This window comes from Perca fluviatilis, chromosome 1 (genome assembly GCF_010015445.1).
Source record: "Perca fluviatilis chromosome 1, GENO_Pfluv_1.0, whole genome shotgun sequence".
Classification (NCBI taxonomy): domain Eukaryota; kingdom Metazoa; phylum Chordata; class Actinopteri; order Perciformes; family Percidae; genus Perca; species Perca fluviatilis.
In genome coordinates this window covers 19,148,251-19,167,158 of record NC_053112.1, presented here as the reverse complement: position 1 = coordinate 19,167,158, position 18,908 = coordinate 19,148,251, and the positions used below count along the sequence as shown (strand labels likewise).

At 40.5% G+C, this 18,908-nt stretch overlaps 1 protein-coding gene across 1 annotated transcript in view; it reads right to left on the bottom strand.

Moving 5' to 3' along the window:
• add3a (adducin 3 (gamma) a) overlaps positions 1–18,517 on the bottom strand; it is a 112,147-nt gene extending 93,630 nt beyond the window's left edge. Inside the window, exon 1 of the mRNA XM_039780467.1 lies at positions 18,314–18,517. The gene's annotated coding sequence lies outside the window, so the exon portion shown is untranslated. The remainder of the gene's footprint in view (positions 1–18,313) is intronic.
• Between the last annotated feature and the right edge of the window lie 391 nt (positions 18,518–18,908).

Here is an 18,908-nt window from a genome sequence, read left to right as displayed (position 1 = left end):
GTAAAACAATTTAGTTGATCCTAAAGCAAAAGCAGGCACGTGTGAGGATTTGTTTATCTTCACACCATTGGCAGAATAGATGGCAGATAAGGACTGTGTTCATTCAGAGGGAACATCAGCAGATGATATTTTGTAAAACTTTGTCCGGGTGTTTAAATCAACCCATTTATCAAAGTAATCACACATGGACATGATAACATCCTGCCACAATAGCTTAATATGGCAATAGCTGCACACAGATGACGGCAAGCCTGCGTTTAATTTTTCCCTTTGACTTTAATCTGATGCAATGCCTTGCCAGCGAGGAGGACGCAAGTCAAACCATTCTCCGAGTAAATCAGTTTAACAGATACTACATTTAACATGCTTAGCATTCACTCAAAATGATATCTTCCATAGTTGAGACTTGGTGCCTGATCTTGCCCTTTATGATTAATTGGATGTAACCTTGCTGCCTGGCTGATGCGCTGATGGCAACAGAAAGCAGAATTTCTACCTGGTAGCAGCAGTTTTTTTAGATGGTGTGATTCTGTCTGTGCTGCTGTCCACTCTAAAAGCCCCCTAATCTGACAACTGTTGACTCTGCTTTATAGAAACGCGTGTGTGTGTGTGTGTGTGTGTGTGTGTGTGTGTGTGTGTGTGTGTGTGTGTGTGTGTCTAACACACTAAATAGTCACTTGTTACATTTATTACAACTAATAAGTAATTAACAAAAAAAGACAAAAAAAAGGAAAATAGCTTAATAATAAATAATATTAAATAATAAAATCCAGATATATTACAAATGCAACATGCTACAGTAAAAGGGTAGCAAACAAGAAGCACAACAGAAAACAATTGTTTTCTTTTAAACTACCGCCAAAATGGCGTATCATCTCATTGAAAAAAGATGCAAGTAGACTTAAAGTTGAGTTAAGAAGGTCGAACAAATTAATATATAGTAACCTGGCTGTATGGCTGGAGATGCTTCAAGTCAGTTAACCCTAACCCCATCGCCTGCCAAATGTGCAAATTGACTGCACAGCTGATGGAAGCCCCAGGTGTGAGGTGAATATGTGGGATCTCATCTTGTAGTTATTTTCACTGGAGAGAACAGAAGCACGAAAAAAGTAAGGTCGCTAATAATAGAGTATCCAAAAACAAGTTCACTGCTATTTTAATGTGCACAGTGACTAAGCTTCTGTCCTGATTAATGGGCGTGTGGCCATGCCCTTAAGCATTGCATGCTTTATTGTCTATTTTAAAATGAATGGGGCCATCCATTACAAAATGAACATCATGCTGTATTGAAGAAGACTTTGAAGAATTGAGACCATAAACTGGTTTGAAAAAGTTGTTACAAGGTAACAAAATCAAGGGAGAATTAGGGTCATTTTCCCATAGACTTCTATACAAGCCAACTTCTATTTGGAGCCAGCTGAATCACCCCCTACTGGAAATTAGATAGAATGCAGGTTTAAGGCACATCCAGATTGGCTTAAATTTTCAGGCCCAGAAGTTGCCGCTTGGGGGAAACACTGCATCAATACACCCTCACCAACACTGACCCCCAGACCAGCAGGAACCTCTCTATCCCAGACTAACAACATGATAATCCAATTTGGATAATTACCAGAGAAACAACTTCTTGTTGGAGGAAAACCACACTACACAGGCTGAACAGAAACAGTGGGTTGGTGCAGAATTATGGTTTAAAGGTCCAGTGTGTAACGTTTTTAGTTGTTCAATATCAAAATCTGTGTTTTTTTCATGAATATTTACCACCACCATCAATTAAAATTGAAAGTATTCCTATTGGCTTGAAATTTTACATTTGCATTTGCATGAACTGGGGTAGACGCTCCATATTCATGCTCCATCTTGAAATACCTTAGCCGGTGAGGGACATACAGGACATATTCTGCCCTACAAAAGGCAAAACACTGTAACATCATGTTTGGGCAAAAAGGAGTTAATGTCACTTTTGGGGTATTTGAGACCTCCTTTATCATGTGAATAAATATCGTGAGTCAATTTGATTGTTTTAACGAGAAAATAAAAGACTATGACAACCGTAACATCCAAAACCATACGAGAAGAATCCGACACGCTGAAGTTGAGTTAAGGTGTTCTGACTTTGTTTAGCCAGGCATTAAGAGAGATGTTACTGTGCCGCCGTGATGTTACTGTACTCTGGCCTTGTCGTACTGTCAAAGTTTGCCGTTTTTAATTGTCACCAAACCACGATATATCTTTCAAATAAAGTGGCGATGATTCCTATTCTGTCAGTGTCCGTGACAGCCCGGAGCTAGCTAACTTTATAGCGCCAACGGTGATGCTGACACACCTCCTCACTTTGCGGAGCCTCACATCAGACGCCCAAAAAGGAATCATTAAATACACAGGCATCCTACCTTTCCATGCAATCCATGGAAGACATAATCCATAGCAAAGCACGTCATCTGCTGTATCCACAACAATCCATACGTGTTTGAGCCATATTTCCTTCTTGCAGGTGTTCATGTCAAATCTTACACAAATCCATAAAAGCACTAAGCTAGTTATTGCTAACGTCCGTACAAAGTAGGCTAACCTAAATGTTATCTCAGAATTAAAAAGTAGTAATCCAAGTCAAGTTCGTTGACTGTGCATCTTGAGCAGTTTTGGTGGCCCTAACCAGGGGCGATTCTAGGATCAGACCTTTAGGGGGGCTCAGCCCCTAATGAGAATATGACACTGATACAGTGCCTTGCAAAAGTGTTAAACATTATATATTTATTGTTAAACAATAAATATACCTGTGTATTCAATTATAATTAAATTATCTTTATTGAGAAAATATTTCTTGTATTTATTCATACTGTATACTGTACTGCAAAGTAACTTATCTGTCATACTGTTCAACTGTGTTAGTGTTGCCACACTATCCTGATCAAATAGCACTGAATAGGAACAACCAAATGTCTTCTATATAATTTAAAACAAATCCCATGATGACAAGACCATGGTTAGGTGTTCTTATAATGGATGCAAGTATGGTGAACAGCAAGAAAATATTGATTATATGTTACTGCCTTTTGCCTTTGCATGACTCCTTGTTTTTGGCACATGATACAAAGGCAGAGTACGGTAACTGCCAAAGGATCAAAGGTCAATTTTGAACTCAAGATTTTTTACATACAAACATTTCTTCATTATAACAACTAGTTGTCAAATTTTGGGAGTTCTACCTATAATACTTTTGTCTGGACAAAACAGAAACTTTAAAGTCATTTTTCTCAGTATCACACTCTAGCGAGTTAAGGTCTTTTGCCTTTGAAGGGCAGTATTGCTCTACCTTTCGCGTTTTCGCTGTCACATGATAAACTCACAGGTGCTGCTAATGGGTATCGTCGCTTCCCGGCCCCGTCAAGTTTGAAGAGTTTATCTGTGTTTTAAGCCCCCAACGTCTCTAGGATTAGGCAATGGTTAGGGTTAGGTTTGGGTTAGGGTTAGGTGCCTTTAAGTCAAAGGTCGCAGCGCTGCCTGGAAGGAGACGTTGGGGGCTTAAAACACCACCAGCGTTTATAGAAGGAAACATGGAGGACCACACTTATTCAAAATCCAAATTTCAGGAACAGGAGTCTTCTTCTTCGCCCAGAAAAATAAAAATGATATTGAAAACAGCAAGAGACCGGCGTCATCAGAAAAATGCGTGAAGGCTACCATAGCTGTAATACGTACTTTGAACTGCATGGCACGAGAGAGTTGATTGCGATACATGATCTCGATGCTAGATGGGAGAAATTCCCACACATTGGACCTTTAAAAGATGATACGTTAACCAAAGATTCACAAGTAAGGCCCCTGCTACAAGTGAAGTTATGTTGAACTTAACCTTCTGGTCTGGACAACAGCATTAAATACTGAAAATGTAACTGTAAATGCACACTGATTATATCCAGCCCATTCTTTTACATTTATAATACCAGACCAGCCTTTAGCAGTTGTTTTCATGATGGGAAATTGTATCTATTGTTCTGGTGAGATGACACAATCTTTTGCTTTCCCCCTCAGGTCGATCTGTGTTCAATGCTGGCAGATCGCCACTCTCTACAAAGCTGTTCTGAACAGATCACCCAGACAGCTGTATTAACAGGAAGAGAGCCTCGCTAAAGGATGAGTTCAGGCAGAGTACATGACATGACTAGCCTGGAAACAGCCCCATTAAACACCCACTTTTGTTTTCATTTGTTTTATTAATAATAACAACTTGAAAATGTGATACATCATTAATCCAATCAGGATAAACACTCCTCTTCAGTAAAGTCAGATGTTGTGTTAAGCAGTGCAGCAGCACCTCTGGAGCTGATCCAGATTCAGTGCTTTGCTCAAAGACACTTCAGCTGGGTCAGTGTTTAATGATCTGACATGGGCCATCTATTTGAAGGATGTAACAGCCCACAATGCAGCAAGAAATTGTTGGAAAGAACGATTATGACTACAACTCAGACACAAGTTTTGTAACTGTTCTAAAAACCCTTTAAGGCCCTGACACACCAAGCCGACTGCCAGGTACTAGTGGCGACAAAGGCCTTTGTCTTGGCCAAAAATTATCACTGGAACTGCTGAAGAAACTGCTCAGAGGAAACCTGCTGCCATTCCCAGGAATCATGACATTTTAAATAATAAATAAATAATCATAGGACGGGCTCAATATGACTGAAAACCACACAATCAATAAACAAGACTGGATTGAAGCAATGGCAAATCGCTGTCTGTGGGTGTAACAGTCAGGCATATTTAACATGTCGGGGTATGTTTAAAGTTTATTTTCCTAACCTTGACATCCTCTCTAAAAGTTTACCTAAACATAAACCATGTTTGAACACAACAATCACCATCACAATTACAATTCTAGCAATAAACTGAACCTCCAGCCTAGAAATAAGTTAACCTAGAATTAACCTTGTCAAAAAAAGGATCAAATATGTCTCTTCCCATTAAATGTTCTCTCAAAGGAATAGTTGGACAATTTGGGAATGTTTTGTTTTGTTGCATAAAGTTAGATTAAAAGACTTATCTTCTTACCTAAAAAAAGCAAAGCATATTTCCCAACCTCCCAATCTTTACAAACAGAAGTTCCCATATCTCTTCGCGTCTCCAGTTAGACATTTTCGTTGCCGTCTTCATGTAAATAACCCGCCTTCTTCACCCTTGAATTTTTGTTTCCTTCCTGTTTTGCGCGAGCAGCATTAGACATAATCAACACGCCCACTCGCTTGCTGGGAATTTTCACACTTTTGGCTCAATCGGAGATTATACAGATTTTGTACTAGGGAGCTGGCAGGGTGAACACCGTTTGATGTCCGATCCAACTGATTCGGGCATTTGCGTTCTCACATACAGATTCGCCACGTAATGTGTAGATAATTTCAGGTTTGCAGTGCATGTGTGAAAGGGGCTTCACATCCATCAGTCTATACCAGCTTGAGCTCCAACTGCAGTTATGCTACATTTCCAGCTCTGCCAATAGGGCTGCACAATTAATCAAATTTTAATCACAATCACGATTTTGGCTTCCCACGATCAAATTTGTGCGATCGAGTGATATTTAAAATGTGTCATTCCGTTCAGAGAACGCTCCGGGGTTTACCAGTTTACCAGTAAACGCAACGTTTTGTCCCGTCTGTGTTGTTTTTCAGACAACAGCAGTGACCAGTGCTAGTTTGTGTCTTTTAGCTCATAGCTTTAGCGGCAGACTGTTGTACGTCCTGCTGTTGGAATCCTCTACAGTGAAATACAGTCACACTACACCGTTTAGCTGTCAGCATTTTAGCTGTGTTTAATCCAGTTACTACTGTAGCTAATGGTAGGCTAACGTTACCTGCTGTGTAACGTGTTATTAGTGTTTAGTTAGTAGATGTTTTTGTTGCCTCTAACGTGGGTTTCGGAGCATCAGAGCGCAATGCAGACATTTAAGTGGCAGCGTAATGAGGCAGCGAAATCAGCGGTGCCATTTCATCCGGGCACCGGCGCAATATTGGCACAGGATTTTAACAATGCGCCGATAACGTGAACAGAAAATTGCGTTGCCTGTATCTTTTCACAGCAAACGTGTGGAAAGCGGTCACACAACAGCTGAAATGGCATACTCCTTCATAGAGGAATATATCACAATATGGATGCACAATATGGATGTATTAGCAGGAATGTAGCACAATATGGATGTGAAAGCAGTTATAATTAGCCTATGTGACAATCAAATTTGTTTTGGTTAAAATCAATAAATAATCGTGATGATTAATTGTGATCTCAATATTGATCAAAATAGTCATGATTATCATTTTGGCCATAATCGTGCAGCCCTATCTGCCAATGAAAATAATACCAATATATCTCAGACTTTACATTATAGGAGCACTATCGATGATATGGCAGTTAAAAACAGAAAGCTATGTTCCAAATTCTGTGTGATTAATAGGGAATGTCATCACAATTACTAACCCAACTTCTTATGAAAGATACTTTTCCTTAGTTCACGCTGGCAACATTTTGGACTTAACAAACCTGTAAAACACAGACATAAACCACAAGCATATTTGTCTTTTCCCCTTATTGTCACATCCCAGAGGCCATAAAACACATTTTCCAGAACACCAAAATCAGACTGAAACTGATTTGTTGTCTTTAGGACACACCACCACAATCCCTTTGACCACAAAATGGATGACATCACTCGTCCAAGTTATAAACAACTCTTGTTGGCCCACAAAGGGCACAGAAACATCATATGGCCTTGTGCTACATGTTAAATTTGTGCAACTTCCCATCCGAAGCGTATCAGTGACCGTCCTGGAAGGACAAAACAAAAGATGGGTCCTATCCAGTTATTTCCTCTGCTGAGGTAAAGGAAATACAGCCTTCCCAGACTTCCCATCCTGCGAGTCCGAGACATGTGACACTACGCCACACATATCTGACAGGGTATCTCTTCCCAACGTCCAGCTACATCCTCAGTGGAAAGTGTGTGAGTTTGTTTGTGTGTGGGGGCAGCGATCCGTCAGGACAGGAAGGGGAACTGATAAGGCGGAAAGTGTATTTGTCATGAGAATCTGTTTTTACATACTTAAAAAGGAAAACAGATCTAAAATGCATTTTATGAAATATAAAAGCAGCTGCTGGCGGAAGCTTACTATAGGGGGCTTCCTTTTAAAATAAAAAACTTCGAAATAAAAGATGATAACAATATCTGTCTCTGTCCCATTACATATTTGTACTAACGTAAGAGATGGGCAATTTCTTTTATGATTTAATTCTTTTTTTCTACAGTTTACAGTGGGATAGTTAATGGTATAAATGCACTGATCCATGTCTGACAAATCAACCTGCTATGCTTTTTGTGTATGTATGATAAACAGGTGTTGTTGATTAATCATTCAGTTGATCGCAGAATATTAATGGTGGTATTAGTCGACACTTACAGTTGATGTTACAGATACCTAAACCTTTTTAGCCCATGTTAATGGTCTGACAATGGTCTGTTTTTTTTTTCTTCTTACAGGAATTAATTATTATTTAAGGGTGGATCTTTCTTTTAAAGGAAGGGTTGCGTTGCCATCTAAATGCACAGGATGTAATGCAACATCGCTCCTTGAGTAACTGAAACTGCTAACAGGGAACACTGTGTGCGCAATCTGCTATTAAATTATCAGCTTCTTCATTTCTGCTCAGCCTCAGCAGTTTCTCCTCGGTAAACACTGAGAAAATAACATAAATACTGAGCTGGAGAGGAAGAGTGACAGCCGGTGGGAGCAGAGACAGATGGAGAGGCTTGTTTCTGTCTGTGTATGCTGTATATCGCTTTAGAGTTGTTTTTCATCCTTTTGACAATAGATTTTGGAAGAATTATAATTAAAAGTGTAATATTAGAGCATAAAAACTATAAACCTTAGTTGTACTATGCATAAAAAAAAACTAATTATCCATTTACATTGCAAAAAAAATGGACAGTGAATTCAAAGAAATCCGAAGGAGCACGATTGGTTGCACATCAAAATGATAACACTCAGAAATGTGTCAGTTTGTGTACTATGCACACACAGACTGCTTGTGATGCCCCAAGGGGGCTACTGAACAGAATGCAACATGCATCACTAATGACATGCAATGGCCCTCCAGCAGAGGAGAAGCACAGCAACGTCAACAACAGCACAGTGAAGACATACTGATCTTGTATGTACAGGGGACTCCCTCATGTAGTTTTTCTTGCAGAAACATTGACCTAAATACAAGATGAGAACACAGGCTGAGGTGACTGAGGTGGTCACAGCTTTATAAATCACCTCAGAGCACAGTGTACAGTAGACACAGTAAATGGCTCTGAGGTTGAATACAGTATAGAGTTTTTACCTCACTCATAATATGGTGTAGTACTATCTGCTCATGAGAGCTGTGGGCAGGGGAAAAACAATGATGATTCAGGGCAGCCCGGGCCACGAGGGAGTCCCCGGTTTGTTACTTTAGCGTCTTATTGGTATTCCTTTTCGTTAATGGTTTTAAGAATATCTTCAGGTGCCTGAGCCTAACACTCAGAAAACCTGCAGCTACTTGTTAAAGTTCATGAGTTTATGATGTCCTGTACTGTAATTATTCTTACATGAAGGCATGCCAGGATGCAAGAGCTGGCCCGCACACACAGAAATTGGTCTTTAATTATGCTACGTCAGTTTATTGATTGGTACCGCTGTAAAACCGCTGTCACTTTAGAACATGTGACACACACAATATTGCTGCTTTTTTTTTACATTTCAACATGATTATTGCGACCCAGCAGGAGAAGATATAAACAAACTGTGGATTCGCACCATGGTGGCTCACGCTCCTCCACCACCAGCACCACCATACCAGTGATGTACTGTACCTTTAAATACAACGTACCATCATCACTATGGCCAGCTCGGTCAACGTGCTAACACTCAACTGATTGACAAGTGATTTCTGGGAGGCACAAATGCAGAAATACCACAGTATTGAGTGTGGTGTTGTCTCTACAACTGTAACTACCCTGATTGCCTTGTGAGCGTCAGCACTGTTTTATAAGCCGACATTTGGCTTCATGTCACGTCTTGTCATGCCCTACCACACCACACATCCAAAGAAAGCACACTAAATCAATTAAAACCATGACTAAGGACAACAGACAACTGCCAAAACACAACATTAAGATCACACTGGGCAGTGCTGACACAGCGTTTTAGTTCAGTGACAGCAAAGATGAGAATCATCATTTAGTACACAAGCCGACCCAGTTAGAGATGAGACAACAGAGGAGGACAGCACATTACATACCCACACCAACACTAGAATTCAGCAGCCAGCTAAACTCAGTGCTGCCAACAATGATTTGTCACTGTGTGATGGGACAATTTTTTTTTTTGTTTTGTGTGTGTGTGTGTGTGTGTGTGTGTGTGTGCACAAACAGGAACCGAGGCATGGGTGTGCCTTCTACAACAGTGGCAGATGATGTAAATGTTTGGTCAGAGAGGCAATAAAGCATGTTTCCTGGAAAGATGAGACCAACAAGAGTTCACACACACACACACACACACACACACACACACACACACACACACACACACACACACACACACACACACACACACACACACACACACACACACACACACACACACACACACACACACACACACACACACACACACACCTTAATTTCCACTGGATCACTTTATTCCTAAAGTAGAATATTAATAAACTGTAGACCTGCAACAATTACTAATAACTATTCATTATTCAAGCAAAAGAGATTTGATGGTTTCCGGCTTTTAAATGTGAGAATTTACTGCTTTTCTTGGTCTTACATTAGTAGTAAATTAAATATTTTTGAGTTTTGGGCTGTTGGTCAAACAAAACAAGATATTTAATTACGTCACCTTGTTGGGAATTTTTACTGTCTGATGTTATACTGTATGTTATAGACCAAACTAATTATCAAAAAAATAATCAGCAGTTTAATCGATAATAAAAAGTTTTTAGTTGCAGTTATTTTTGGGTTTCTAATGTCAAAAGTTGTGGATGGTACCAATGGAAATACTCTATTCAGTCCTGTTTTTTTCATTACCCAATCTGTTGAGGTTCCTAGCACACTGATCCAGTACCAAAAAGATGGAGCTAAAAAGTCCACCATTGGTGCAGACATTCCTCTGCATTATCGGTAAAGAGTAAATACAGTGAGAGCTGGATGAAGCAGTGAGGAATAAAAAGGTTTTTCAGCTTGTTTCTCTGCGCATGGCTGTTACAACCCTGCCTACATTTAAGTACTGTCTGTGGTGGAAACACAGAATAGATGATTTGGTACCTGTTGCATACGGTTGTAAGGAAAAAAACTAAAAAGTGTTTGATAAGAAAGCGGCTATTAAGCCACTTCTCTTCCCCGCATTAATCACACCTTAAAAACCTCATTCAAACAAGGACAGCCAATAACAGCATTCACATTCAAATACAGTTAAACATGACATAACTAGACATTGTGTCCAAAAAGTTCAAAATGAACCAGCGGGTGGTCAACTGAGAAGGTAATAGGTGCGACTGCATTTTTTTTTGTTCATCACCCAGAATGCTTTTCACCAGCACAGTACTACTGACATCAACATGTTGGGCTGGTTGAAATCAAAATCCGTTGAGTGTCCCTTTAGAAATACACATTCCAAACCAGCATGATCATTACACAGGTCAGTTACAGAGCAATATATCTTTCTACACAATGATGACAAAATAAAGGTTGCACTCAGAATGAACAAAGCATGTCATTGCAGGATTCAGGGCTGAAACTGTGTGAGTTTTTATGTGTGTGTACACATACAAGAGTTATGTTTCTAAGTAGGACTTTTATAGCAGTGTAATAAAAACAGCAGAAAATATGGCTTAATGGAGAGAAGAAAGAAGAAGAAAATACCAGGCAGTATCATGGATATCATTTAGATATGGTGTGGACACACACACACATGCAATTTAAGCTTTGCATCACATTTAGAAATATGTGACAGTGCATCCTTTCCAGATCCCCACACAGCAAGAGGATCAACACCCGTAATAAAAGGCATCCATAGAAGCTTTACACACACACACACACACACACACACACACACACACACACACACACACACACACACACACACACACACACACACACACACACACACACACACACACACACACACACACACACACACACACACACAGCTATGAATGACCCTCACATGAACACACTGTGATGAATGGATTCACACTGGCAAATGAATACAAACCCTAATGGCTGTACTTCACTGTACATTCTAGTATTTTTTTTTCTTTGCCAGTAAATATGCAAAATGACAGTCAGTTAATTGAATAGATTAAGTGACCTGGAAGATTTCTAATCTAATCTCCATATTAATGCAGACCCTCGGGGCACAGTAATGGGGGAGGCGTCCACCCTTTCCTTCACAAACAGTGGCTGCACACTCACACTCATGACTGGCAAGCAGCCCAGGCAAGTTAGTACCATTATCTGCTCACAATGGCAGCATTTCATTGGTCATCAACAGGAAAATCAACGATTAGGACTTCATGGAGCCAACATTACAAGGACAGAATTAATCCATTGTTCTGGTTGATTATAATATAATCATAATAACCATTGTTGGTATTTCTGCATGTTCAGCTCATTAGTTCATTAACTTAATGACTGGATAATGACAGTAGTATATCAAATACAACATATTAGGTCTCATCGTTCATGAAGACTCCAGACGATTAAGATTCCAATCGTTTTGTGGAGTCAGCTTCGAACTTTCATGATCTCAAATGTTTGACCCTTAAGAGAGACACTTTAATAAGGTGACGACCACGGGGATCAAAAGAGCCGCTGTCTGCTCCAAAAGCTCATTTGGCCCAAAACTTGGCACCTCTGCTTCTCCCATGGTCGGAGGCTGACCCCGTCGCTATGGTTACTCCACTTCAATATCTATGCAAACGCCGTCTCGCTTCTTGCGCTGGGAAGACTGCTGACCGGAGCCGGCGCTCTGCCAGGACTGCCCCCTCACACACAAACAGAGAAAGGCCTGTGTAAACACAAACATATTATAACTCCCAGTGCAAACTAAACACACATGTACATATCAACACACATGCACATCCAAAGTGAGGGCATACGGATCATGCACATATGGACGTACAGTACACACTTCCACAAACTGGACAGAAGTCAGCTGTACTGCACGTCAGGCCGGATGCTTTCAGTAATTCATCCGCCCACAAGTGTATAATAAGGTTTTTCTAACCCCACCCCGCTGGGACCTCTGGCAACCAAACAACTGTGGAATCTAAACACTCACAGCCCACACATGTATCACATCAAACAGCACCCTGACTGTTGATGCACAATAGTATGAAACAAGAGACTCTTCAGCTTCGACGGACTCCTTCAGAGCATTAAAAATAAAACATTGAAGTTACAGATCAGCAGTGCAGCTCAACGCAACTTTATCATGATCGCCCACATCGTGTAAGCATCAGTCCCCCGACCAAAACGGATTATTTCCATCTAAACAAACAAGCATGTAACAGTTAAACAGCAACTGTGCGTGTCCACATATAGCAACAAAATAATCTTAATGTGGTGCATTTTTTACTCCTAGCCCTCTGACTAAAGGCCTCACATTATTTTTTTAAATGGCAAAATTATGCAGTGAAATTAATTCATTCCCATGGAATCACTAACGGGGCTGAAGTAAATCTGCACTCAGTTGAACTTTGTTTAAATTCTGACACGCAAATTGGCACCGTTGACCATAAGCAAGCCATTTTGACAGTGTTGACCTTTGATGGAACAGAGAGTCAAAATGAAGGAAGCTAACTAAACTAACTAATTAAACTAAAATCTAGCGTGTTGGCGTGCCAGCCTCATCCTTTAAGCCATGAATTTGAAGTTTACTGAAAAAGAAAGGACATTTGGGAAATACATTTATTCACTTTTTTGAAAGAGTGTTAGATGAGAGGATCGGTACCACTCTCATGTCTGTACAGTAAATATGAAGCTACTGCAGCAGCCAGTTAGCTTAGCACACAACTGGAAACGGGGGGGGGGGAAACAGCTGGCCCGGCTCTGTCCAAAAGTAACAAAATCCAAAATGTCCAACTATTCCTTTAAAGTACTGTATAGTATAGTTAATTATATGGTCAATAAAATGTTATCCTCGTTATGTATTTCATCTGGTTTCAATGGGTGTAACAGACACGTACATAAAGGCTCAAATGCTCAGTCTAATGTATAATTCTGTCCAACTCAGTGGCCGTGGCCCTGTCTGACCAAACCCAGAGCTACACGCTGAAACAAGCCAAATGAATGACAGATGAAGTCAAAACCCAGAGAGAGACAAGAAATCCAAGGAAATAAAAACGAAGACTGCTTGCGCGCAAACACACACGTCCTCAAACAAAGGAAAAACATTGGAGTCCAAGACTCAATCAATTTGCAGTGTAGAAGAAGAGTGGAGCCACATGTTTTTGATAAGTTCTCTAGCAGAGCAGGGTGAGGTAATGATGAAGTCATCTCTATCCTCTGGACAGGTTCAAATTCACTGGGCAGTGTGCGTTTTAAATGGCTTCAGGCTCACCAGCACACACATGATTTCCCTTTTTCTGTGGGGTGCTACGCAGAAAAATAAATAAATACAAAAGAATTGAAGTTTGCAGTATAGGTATCGAGACCAGAAAATCAATGAAGGGGTTGCAACATGCGTGCACCTCCTCTTCTTCTACACACCTGTCACTCAAGGAGCACAAAAAAAAAAAACTACATTCATCAAATATTCTCTCCCTCCTTGTTCTTCAGTTCCTGTTTTCACCAAAACATTCCCAAGCAATCAAGTCTTCCTATGGACATGCCTCGTTAAGTCCCTGCAGACTGCAGCCACTCAACCGGTCACTGCCACTCTAATCTATGAGGCTGTCTGTCCATCCCCCACCACAGTGGACACTGTACTTCCTGTGTCTCGGCATGGATCTTAAGATTAGCTGCGCTGCCTCGGGTTATTATAAAACCATTCATTAGGGCAGAGAAAATAAACAAAAGAGAGCAGCTCAGACAGAGAGAATGCTGCAGATGTGTTGAGATGAAAGATTCCCCTCCGCCAAGCAATATCTAAATGTTATTCTGCAAGTACTGTAACACTCAACACTATAGGCATGTTACAAATAACAAGATGGACATGAAGAATACTAAATTCTCAATGGCTGGTGCATTATTTAGAGATAGCTGTGTGGCTTTGACGTACTCGTTGCTGTTTCAAATACACACACATTTCCAACAACACAAATAAATAAGAACAGAACAGTATATTTTAATCACTATTGTCACAAACACATTCTTCAGCGAGATAGTGGTCAGTGTCTGGAAGTTTTGACGCGCCTCCTCCTCAAAATCAGTGGGACAGTTTGTAGATTAGATTAGATAGAGAGTGTTGGAAAACCATGTCGCATGCAACTAAACTGCTGCATGACATTCAAGTATTCAGGTGTCCGTATGGATTGGTTTTAATGGAAGCCAGATGTATTGAAATGGCTACCAATAGTTGGATTTATCTGCACAAGCTGTTTATATTAGGGGAATCTGATGGACCTGTAATTTGGACCTATGTAAAGACTACATTATCATCAATCATTTGGAAAAGATGGGGATCAGATTACAGAGACTGGTGTAGATTTCGTAGAAATTACGCTCAATAAGTTTTCCAGGGTACAAGCGGCCGAAATGGGTTTCATCAGGAGGGTGGCTGGCGTCACCCTTAGAGATAGGGTGAGAAGCTCAGTCATCCGTGAGGAACTCGGAGTATGCCCCCTGGGCGCCTCCCTAGGGAGGTGTTCCAGGCACGTCCAACTGGGAGGAGGCCTCGGGGAAGACCCAGGACTAGGTGGAGGGATTATATCTCCAACCTGGCCTGGGAACGCCTCGGGATCCCCCAGTCGGAGCTGGTTAATGTGGCTCGGGAAAAGGAATTTTGGGGTCACCTGCTGGAGCTGCTGCCCCCGCGACCCGACCCCGGATAAGTGGATGAAGATGGATGGAAGTTTTCACATTGAAAACTTTCATTTCAAGCTTCAGAAGTAGGTTATATGCTTCCTCCTCTTTTGTAAACTAAGACCAGTTAGAAACCTCACTGTCTCGCCTCCCGGGAGTCTCAAGCAACTGCAATATTCATGAGGACCTTATGAAACAGTGGAAAATGGAGTTTACATCAAAAAGGATGTGCGGAGGTGCAGGAAAAATAAATATGGAGTGTGTTTGCATTTTCTATCTATTCCGTCATTGGCTCTGGGTTAAATTTCTGACTCGTAGAAAGTCCCTGTAGGATTTTGAACGGGGGCCCCCTCTATCCGAGTGAATCAGAGAAGGAGGGGAATACCGTTTTAGATTTCAGGTCCATATGGTGAACATTCACAGCTTTTCAGAGGGCTCTGTGGAGCAAAATAAGAGAAGGGGGAAAAAAGAAACCAAAATGAAAAATCAAGTATGTCAGTGCAGGTCTCTTGCAGACAATTATCATATTTGTCTGGGTCCTTTTTAAGTTCAGATGGCCAGGCTTTGATGTGGAAATGGATATCCTCAGAGAGTCATTACAGGTTGAGAAATATCTACGCGCCAGAGGTGCTGAGGAGGTGCTCTTGGGTAACGTGCAATTTTGAGAGGGGATGGTCGTGGTGTGGGGGGGTGTCTGCCTGACTTTTAATCTGCAGAACCTGGGGGCATGACAAGAGGAAAAAAAATCGGAGAAGAAAAACACGAAACAAATGGTGAAAAGGCGGGAAACTGAGAGGAGGCGAGAAGATAGAAGGTGCTGTAGCATGCACAAGGTAACCCAGCTGGTGGCCATTTAACAGTTAATGTTTAATTCATAACATAGCTGTGTACACCCCGTTGCATGCAAACCTACGGTGAGTGAGAGTCACTGTTACTATATATCAGAGATGTGGACACGAGTCACATGACTTGGACTCGAGTCACAAATTTGATGACTTTAGACTCTACTCGAGAATTTCAGAAAAGACTTGCAACTCGACTTGGACTTAACCAATGACCAGTGTCTTCACTTGGACTTCAGCCTTTTGACTTGAAAAGACTTAATACCTTTCCCCAAACTCGAAGATTAAAAAGTACATTATGTAAAATGTGCTTTACAAATACGGTAAATGTATTTCCATTAATTTCCCAGATCCACTTTAACCAATCTGACAGATGAAGAAGTGAAGTCATGTCGCTGAGTGCCAGTTGAAAATGACACCAAAGATAATTTTGTTTGCGTATGAAGACTATGTAGTGGTCAACAAAAAACAGATTGCAATATGCAAAACATGCAGGTCGAAAATCACAGATGGAGATGCAACAACTTCTAACTTTGTTCAACAATTGAAGTTGCACAAAGAACAGTAACGTTAAGTCGAAGCTAAATCATGTCATCAACAGAGGCGCCATGTCGGCATGTTGTGGGTTCCCTCCCTAACTCCTACTCAACCCTAAGTAACAGAAAATGGGCAACCTTGTGGGTGAATAAAACGGTTTATGCCTTTAAGTTGTTTTATGCAAACTGTTATGTTCTCTTTTACACACATATGCGCACACAGATAATTCATCCATAAAGTGAGTTTTTATCTTTTACATTTATCCCTTAAATTTATTTTGACATAAAACATTATGAAAGTGCAGTGTTAGTGCTATTAAATTCAGTAGCACTTGATAAAACTTGTTTAAAAAAATTAATACAAATTTGAAAAGGCATTCATGATTTGTGTAAATGTAATCTGTTGTGTGTCTGTTGTTTAAATTTTGTGAATATTGTATTATGACTTGTTTAGGACTCAAAATACCTGGTCTTTGGACTTGACTTGGGACTTGTTAGTCTTGACTTGGGACTTGTTAGTCTTGACTTGGGACTTGACTTGGGACTTGAGTGCAAAGACTTGAGACTTACTTGAGACTTGCAAAACAGTGCCTTGGTCCCACCTCTACTATGAATAAACCGGTTAACAGAAAACTTTTAGCTGCAGGTGAAAGAGTCATCCAGCAGAAAGGATGAAAAGACATTACCACCAGATAGCCTCTTTAACTCAACAAAAGCTTTAATGCAGAAGGAAGATATTATAATTTTGTTAACATCAGTGTGTAACCAGGATAAACTTGCACTAATGACATAAATTACAAGTGAAAGGTTTCCATGACACTTTAACATTTTTGCTGTGGGAGAATACAAAAACTCCTCCATGACTGAGCTTAGTAATTGATTTATGAATAACTGCTAATAACTTATGGAAAGTTTGTCTTGTGTATAGTTTTGCCCATCAAAAAAACAACTCTGTCTCCTGATATGCAACTGCAAATTGAACTGAAGATAAAGTAATTGAACCTAAACATCCACCTCCAATAATTTACAGTGCTATTTTCCTTTGAGTCAAAAAAAATACCAGCTCAACATGGTGCTTGTCTTTGTGTAAGACTTGAAGATCTCGGACTTTGGCGACTCATAGTGGTAGTAGCAAAGAGTACAGCAACCCGCTATAAGAATCAGATACAGGGACACAGAAAATGGTACAACAGTAATGGTCACAAAAACGTACAGTATACCATCCTAATGATCGTCTGAAGATGCTATACACACATTGTGGGGGCTTTAAAGAGGCTTTCTTCATCCTTACATCTCGTTGAAATATGTGAGTTATTATAAGATAATGTGCTTGCTTGTCACTTGAACACCAAAAATTGGCAACTTTTGGTAATACTTAGTCTAGGAAATGTGGCACTGTGTGAATCCCTTACCGGCAGGAGGTTGTTATCGTGACTGACCCTGACCTTTGACCTCCTATCATAAAAAGAGCACAGCAAACCTGGGCATTTTTTGACAGAGCTTTGTTTTCCCTCCAATATTTACACCATTGATAAAATATGACATTATACATTAAATACGCCTACAGAACTGATGGAATAATTAAGCCAGTGCGTTCTGGAGAGTGTGCCTAAAATGTCAAATACAACAACTCACACCGCATCTAGTCTATTTATGATTACAGTAAACAATATTGCAGCTGTTTGGATAACTAAGTGTGGACAATGTTGCATATTTCGACAAGCTGCTGGACAAAATGCTACGAAGCATGTATGACGCATAAACTTGTTTTACCGCAATATTTTTCATTGAAACACTGATAAACATCTATAAGCAGGCAAGGCAAAGGATAATGCAACCACAAAGCAACGCCTACCGTTATGATCGTGATGAATCAATGAATGAAATCGTCCACATACCTTCTATGAGGCTCCGGTTAGCTGACAGACGACCCAACACAATTGTCCCCCGGACCTTTTCTAAATTAGTTTCAATTCAATGCAAGTTTGAATTCAATGGTTCCGATCAAGCACGACGAGTCCGAACGCTTTCACTGACTTTTAGTCAACGCGATGGTTAACCCGCTCCCTGCGGGCTGCGCAGGCACCAAACACATGCTGTGTACATCTAGCACGCCGGCGAAAGCGGAAACGCTGGCTCACAATATGGCAGGAAGTGGAATGTAATTCATTAAAACCGGGAACACATTTTTTCGCGAATGCCTTGCTTGAGACGGAGCGCACGTGACTCAGGCGGGCTGTTGTTGATGTGTATTATTTATGTATGCCCCAGTTCAGACAGAAAGGCTATCTTTAGCAGTAGCAACGGACGTGTTACACAGTACAGACTATAAACGCAAGGTAACTATATCTTAGCGTATATTTTGGACAATGTACAGGCTACACTTGGCATTCTGTATAGTATTAATGTGCTGCATGCAAATATATCAAAGATCTTATATTCAGTGTGTACTCTCTAGGCCAGGGGTCGTCAACGTTTTTTAAGCCAAGGACC